Below are 7,852 nucleotides of genomic sequence, written 5' to 3' on the forward strand. Positions count from 1 at the left end.
CCAAATATTTTACAAATTCATGTTGTTGCGAGTTAGCCTTTGTTTAATATGACAAAGAAGTTGGGCTTTCAGAAGAGTAACTGGCTCCTCTGAATTTGAAATCTTCAGAACTCAGGGTTTGGTGAAAATTTTGTTGGTGCAAGACAATCTGGATGCTCTTTGTATATACTACCATTTTATTTAACTTTCCCAGTGGAGAGGGAAAATATTACCCTTGGGAAACAGGCTTAAGGGAAATTGATTTTCATGAATACAACATATTAAGCAAACAGGCTCTGAATCCCTAATGGGGGGGAAGTTATGGCAGGTTATTAATTTGAGCAGTTAGAGCAGCAGCTAGACTGAGAATGCTACTGGAGGTGGATCTTGATTCTCTGTCAGGATGAATGAAGCATCCAGCAAATGAGATCATGGTGGCCGGCTCTTCTGGAGAGGAACATTAGTGAAAGGTAAGAAAAATCTTTCTGGGTCTCTGCTAGCAGTGACCAAAATTAAAGGTCACATATTTGAGCTGGAATAGGAAAAAACATTATACCAGTGAACATTTACTAAAATCCCACTGGGTACTCACTTTTTGTGCTAGCTATGTGAAGAAAATCGGGGAGGGGGGACAATAGAAAAAGCTATGAAAGTGTTCCTACGTTGGAGGCACATACGGTTTAGTGAGGGAGGCCACAAATGGAACAACTTGGGAGTAATTGTACATGCACACATATTCGAATACAAATGAGATTGGCTGGGTATCTTGCCAACACTTTAAAGTAGTATCTCACTCATTCCAAAGGAAAACATTGTGAGTTGGTTTTATAATCATAATGATTCTTTATTTAACAGCTGCGAAAAATTGAAGCACCAAAGGGTTAAATCACTTGCCCCGAATCACACAGAATGCGATAGACGCAGAACTCAAACTCTAGTCTGCATGACAAGGAAGCTCACTCACTTGACTACTACAATATGCAACTTTCCTGTGACACACTAAGTCCTCCAGTACGTACCAAAGATACCATGTTACTGCCACTAGAGTAGCTTCCTAGAGACTCTAAATTTGTCCTTATCAGGGAAGAATAGGAATCTTGGAACTGGAAGATTCATAAAGAAAATGAGTAGTGATAGATAGAGGCCATGAATAGTACAGGGCAGAAATTAGAGAGCAGCAAGTAGGGTGGGCCTGATATTTTCTCCACTGTCCAAGTCTAATGAAGCACATATGAAAATAAATGTCCCCATTATTTAGTTCCCCAGCACCATGAGGATATGAGCAGATAAGTATTAGAATGATTGATCAGGGAATGCAGCCAGCATGTAAAATCTAGCAAATGCTATACTTTGCCTCAGAGGGCAAGATGAACAGATGCCAATTAGAAAAACTTGAAGGGTTAAAAAGTGAATTCACTCAAACTAGGTTCTGACATTGTGTAAGCTAATTTGTTTTTCTCCTAGAATATCTATTGACTGAGTATTTCCTGAATTCCATCAACTTCAGACAATTGCTACAAAATCATACCCATAACAAGAGTCTATATTTGCAGAGTAAATGATAAACTTAGATATTTATCCAGATTATATAGGCCCCCTAAATTTTATATGTAAAATCTTAACAGTTGGAACCAAACATGTGAGCTCATTGTTCTTTGCACAACTTACCTAGATAATTGTTGCCATTCTTCACATTTAGGCTAGATATGTCATATAATGACACATTACATGTTATTTGATCCAAGATATTTCCTGTTCTGTTTCATTTTTGTCTTGTTGATAAATGGAACAGAACAGGAAAAAGGGTATTTGGGATCAAAGAATATAGTTGAATTAGAAATATCTGTCACCAGGTTTCAATAATGTCTTTCTCCCAGTCTGTTTTGGGGTCTCAGTAATGTTTGTCTGACGAATCTCAGCAATGCTTGCCTCCAGATCTCAAGGTATAAAAACACAAATAACAGAATCATTCCCCTGGACACCAGGGGGTTTCACACATTAATGTGCAATTCCTTTAAGATGTGAGCTGTCTATAAATGTTCCACAAGTTGCTTTCAAAGGAAAAAGAAACTTTTCTCCAAAATTCCCTACTTCATGGCACAAAATTCAACTCTTCAAGAAAAGTACTACTTTTAGAGAGGAATGACCAAAATAATCAACTTCCTCTTTTTGGTAGGAGATCTAGCATAGGACCCGTTAAGGATTTCTTCTCTTCTCTGCCCTTTCAAAGACAATGTCTCTGGGTAGTTTCCTGCTCACTATCCTTGTCTCTCTCAGATATCACTTTCAGGAGCAGGTTAATACATATCTGGAACAATGGTTGACCTCAAAAGTGAGGCTTGGGCTACCAAGGTGATTTCTTTTTACCTGCCAAGATACTCTGATTTCTATCACTAAACAATTGCCCCTGAGAGCAGCCATTGACACTGTTAGGAGAATAAATATCCAAGTGTTATGTGTTTGTTGCTTAAATTTTGTTTTAATGGATAAAGGCGGGAGTAGGAGGGAGAGAGAGCCCTGGGCACCTGATTCGTACAGCCAGATCATCGCTCTCCTTATCAGGCTGTACATTTCTCCCTTCCAGCACTCAACCTTCAGCTCTTCTTCAGATTCCTCCTCATGGTTCTCTCCTCCAATAGGGTTTCCTGGATTGACTCTAGAAAAGGTAATGTTTTGGGACTTCTACAGCTAGTCATTCTTCACTTATGCTGCTATACTTTCAATTTTATGGTTGTACTTTTGTAGCTATGAGGTGGTGGGGGGTTGTGCATTTGGGGGGTTATTTTATATTTTCTATCAAAGTACTTTTCATGCTAATGAATACCTTTTAGTAATTATAACTACATAGGAGAATTAATATTGAGACAAATCCTGATTGAGGGAATACAGGGAGAAAGGGGTGGAGCAGATATGGTTAATTAGATTTTCTGGGCAATGAAGGTTAAGAACAATGCTGTGTTCCTTTGTGTTTGCTTAAGAACTTTGAGTCCACTGTCCCTACTTAGTGAGTCGAGTATAATGATACACTCGAATCACTCTTTACTGATTGAAGATCTTTTAGAGCCTCTAGCCATCATTTGGAGGATTAATTTTGATTGACCATCTACAAATGAAGATGGACAAGAAAGAAAGAGTAAGACTGAAAGCTTACTTACCCCAAGACATCCCCTGAAAATGGTTTTCTTGACTGAGCTCATTTTATTATCATCTATCTCTATCATGCAAAAGCGAAATGAAACAAAACAAGTTATTTGAGAACCCTCAGATAATTGAAAATTCTGGGAAGGTGGATAGCCATTAATAAAGGACGTTCAAGGACATACCTGGAAGGGAGTCTGCCAGTCCCCATCAAACTGTGTTTTTTCGGGCCATGTGCAAAGAGGATGTTGCTGACATGCACTTGCTAATCCTGGGCTTTGAGCAATTTCCAAAGGGTGAATAAGGTTGTACTGACCTATTCACTCTCTTCTCTGGTCTTTTTTGAGACCAAGGGCAAGGTTTATGAGACTTTTAAGAGTTTTTTGTGGGCCCACTGAGAGCTCTGTGTCTCAGGGCCAGAACTTTGTCTATCTGCCCATGAGGGTTGAAACTATCATCCCAGAAATGGATCGTAACTCACTAGGCCTGACAAAAGGGAAGAGAGAAGGAAGGGAAGGGAGGGAAAAAAGAATATTTCCCCCAAACTCAATTACCTACTTGATTGTCCCACTTCAGGAAAGTACATGATCATCCATGTAGCACCTTAAACCAAAAACCTGAGATTCATCCTCAGTTCCTTCTTGTACTTCATGGTCACTTGATAAAATTCATTTACAATCCATACCATTTTGTTAAACATTTTTATTAAGCTGTAATATATATAGACATATATATATATGTCTATATATACACACATATAACCTTGCACAGTGACATTATAGTGCTGCTGTATAGAAAGCCCTAGGTTAGCCCATCTTGCTTCACTTCAACTTGAACTAGGCCACCATCTCTTGCTTGAACTACTGCATTAGGTTCCTCATCACTTTTCCCACTTTCCCTTTCAGCCCCTTACAGTTCATTCCCCACAAAGAAGCCTGTGGGGTCTTTTCAAAATATAAATGAGAGCATGTCTTCACAAACTCACTTTGTATCACTCTTTCCTTCGTCTGCCTCACCTGTTGCTCTCCAGCCACAGTGGCTGGGTTTTTTGCTGTTGGTTTGGTTTTTGCTTTGTGTGTGTGCAGTACTGGGGATTGGACCTGGGAAGTGCTGAGCTATATGCCCCTAAGCCTTTTTAAAATTTTGTTTTGAAACAGGAACTCACTAAGTTGCCCAGGCTAGCCTTGAACTTGCAAGTCTCCTGTCTCAGGCTCTCACATAGCTGGGACTACAGTGTATCATTGCGCCCACCCCTCAGTAGCTGTTTTGTTAATTTTAATTTTTCTGGTGACCCAGGTGTTTGTCCTACTGAGGGCCTTTACAATGCTGCCTCTCTGCCCGTATTAGCACCCTTCTGATTCTTCTCCATAGCTGGCTATTCTTTATCCGTGAGCTCTCAGCATAAATATGACCACTTCCTCAGGCAGATCTTCCTTGATCCTCTCACAAAATGCATGGTCACCTCTCCACATATGTTATCTTTGTGTCAAGACCTTGTTTTCCCCTTTACAATTTTTAACACAACAGTAATTTTATAGTTATTAGTAAAATCATCCATTTAATTTCTACTTCTACCCCTAGAATGCAAGCTCTAGAACAGTGATGGTGAACCTATGACACGTGTGTTGTTGTGTTTTTCTTTTAATACAAAAGATGTTAATGTAGGGCTGCTTTTTCTAAACTAAAACCTCACTATTCAGGTTTAATTGCAGTGTTGGCACTTTGTGATAAATAAGTGGGTTTGGGGTTGCAGCTTGGCACTTGTCCATCACTGCTCTAGAAACTTGGGGCCATACTTTCCTTGTTTATGGTTTTATCCCCAGTGCTTACCTAGCCCAATAATACATACTATGTGTCTGAAGACATGGGTGAGTGAGTGAAAGAATGAAACTACAAAGAGTCTGAACTGAAACCTCTCTTTTGCATCTATATTAACCTCTCTTCACGGAAATGAAAAACAGGATGAGAGAGGATTTAGACAGGGTGTGTGCTTTTGAATTTGGAAGCACCAAGGAGCATGCCTGTAAGCCAAAGGGGAAAATCAAGTTTATTCCATTATTAATTAATGAGACTTGGGATTGAATGATAAAAACCTAATGATGTTAATGTTGGTTCTGAATGCTAGCTGGCAGTCTCTGAAGACAAGGTAAAATGGTAAGAGGACACTGCAGTTTAATCCCCCAATTAGGAAGAAGCTGTCTCCTCCGGGGACAGCCTTAGCTGCTGATTGATTTTCCTTATGCATTATGGTCATAATCAGTACTACCCCAGGCAGCCCAAAACCCCTGAATCCCTCTACTTGAGGTGGATCTCCCTTTACACAAGCCACTGTACTAACAATCCAGATTGGTGCAAAGGGCAAATTATGGGGAAATTCTTTCATATTAGGAAAGCATTATGAATAAGAGTCCTTTGAATCTTAGCCAGATCCCTGAGTGCATTTCAACTTGGATTTCTCTACAAATATAAGACTTATCTGTAACCTTTAAGGGCACACTGCCACCATCCAAAACAAAGCAGCAAAGATGACTTTGCTTGATTCTCTAGCCACGGACTGAGCCTTTAGCCTTGAACACTCACTGAATCAAGCCCCTACCTTTGGTCTCATATTTAGCCTTTATTTAGACCACAATACAGAATGATATCCAATCTTCCCATACCCCAGGCATTAAGACCAGACAGCCATTTGACAAGTATGAGGCTTCGAGCACCACAGGGGGTGTGTGGGGAAGGGGAAGCTGTACCCATGACTCATTGCTAACCCATCCCCAATTCTGGAAAAAAAAAATATCTCTAAATGCACATCCTACTATTTGTGAGTCAGGAATGTCATTTTCATTTATGAAAGATGGAACATTATTTTTCTCTAACATTTCAAGTGAATAACTTTACATATATTTTCCTCCAATTTCCATAGGAATTTGATGCCATGGAAGCAATCAGCTACACATCCCCAGAGCCTGGCAAAAGCTCCTATTTCTCTTACAGCTACTTTAAGATCAATAATTCGGAATTCCCCTCCTCTCCTCAATTACACCCCTGGTGAGATCCACACTGATTTGGGGGTCCAGGGGGGAGGGAGTCATCTGAATTCCAATATTATTTTAGGATTTTGGACTCACTTTTCTATTGAGTCTTAAAAGCTGACTTTCAGAAGTTCAGACAATATCAAGTTCAGAGAAGCTTCTGTGCCTTGTCCCCATGAGGAAGTGTTTGCCTCCCACTGTGAGACTCCCCAAGGTATTCATCACCAGTTATGTCAAGGGAAAGAGTGGAAAAGAGCATAGGAGACGCCCTCTCTAGTCACTCTCCAGGGCATAATTTTTGATTTCTCTACAACTATTAGTAGAGCAACATAGAAAATACATTCTGGCAGGGGAAAGAGACAGAGTGTTTGAGTTATGTGTGAGATGGTATTTCTGGTACTAGTACTTCCCACCATTAATACTGCTCTTTTGCCAATTGGCTATACTGTATACTGTATCTATTTTTTTCCCCTCAGATCTGGTGCCTGAATCTTACAGATATGAGTAATCTGACCACCATCAAAGAATTTCTCCTCCTGGGATTTGGGAGTCTCCATGGGTTACGGTTTTCCTTTTTGGAATATTCCTGGGAATCTACGTAGTGACTTTGCTGGGGGAACATCCTCATCCTTACAGTCATTTCCAGTGACCGCAGCCTTCAAACTCCCATATACTTCTTTCTGTCCAATTTCTCCTTCCTTGAGATCTGGTACACTACTTCCATTGGCCCTAAGATGCTACAACTCCTTCTCTCAGGTCCTGGAGAGATTTCTTTTGCAGGCTGTGTGGCCCAGTTTTATTTCTTTGGTTCTCTGGCAGTTGCTGAGTGCTTTCTGCTGGCAGCCATGTCTTATGACCGTTACCTCGCTGTCTGCAGCCCCCTCCGGTACTCATCCCTCATGAACATCTGCACATGTGTCCTGTTCGCAGGTGGATCTTGGCTGGGTGGTTTCCTAAGTCCTGTGGTCACTGTCACCATGACTTTCCAGCTGTCTTTCTGTGCAGCCTATGAGACTGACCACTTCTTCTGTGACCTGGCCCCTGTGCTGAAGCTGGCTTGCTCTGATCCTGGGAAAGTGGAAAAAATCACTTTCCTCATGGCTTCCTTTGTCACCATGGTGGCTTTCCTGCTCACCGTAGCCTCCTATAGCTACATCGTGGCTGCTGTGCTCAGGATCCCATCAGCTTCAGGAAAACGACGGGCCTTCTCCACCTGCTCCTCTCACCTCATTGTGGTCACCCTGTACTATGGAACCTTGGGGGCAGTGTATGCCATTCCCACAGCAACCCAGGCTGCTGCCCTTCACAGGATCTTCTCATTACTCTACACTGTGGTTACCCCCATGATCAATCCCATCATGTACAGCCTGAGAAACAAGGATGTTAAAAAGGCAGTGAGGAGACTTCTGAGCCATTGCCCATACACCAAGGAGATTTAAGAGCCCTCACCATCCTTAGGAAGTCTCATTTTTCAGCAGCCTGGGCTTCTCCAAAGAAGACCAGACCTAAGCTGAGAACTTGGGCGTTTACACCACGGCTGCTCCCTCCTGGGAAACGGGTAGCAGAGCAAGAGCCCTTCCCCAGGTCATATGGCCTGACGACTGCACAGTAAGATTAAGTTTACCAAGACACATGTGATGCCATCAGGCTACACCACCAGATACAGATGCCTTTGAAGGGGAAATTAGAAATACCCAGCTTGCAGCAAC

General features: G+C 41.5%; 1 pseudogene; it reads left to right on the plus strand.

The window, feature by feature from the left end:
• Positions 1–6,643: 6,643 nt before the first annotated feature.
• LOC101700713 (olfactory receptor 11L1-like) lies at positions 6,644–7,582 on the plus strand (annotated as a pseudogene).
• The last annotated feature ends 270 nt before the right edge of the window (positions 7,583–7,852 follow it).

This window comes from Heterocephalus glaber, unplaced genomic scaffold, assembly GCF_053883595.1.
Source record: "Heterocephalus glaber isolate CG9 unplaced genomic scaffold, H.glaber_assembly_v1.0 deba00001729, whole genome shotgun sequence".
Classification (NCBI taxonomy): Eukaryota; Metazoa; Chordata; class Mammalia; order Rodentia; family Bathyergidae; genus Heterocephalus; species Heterocephalus glaber.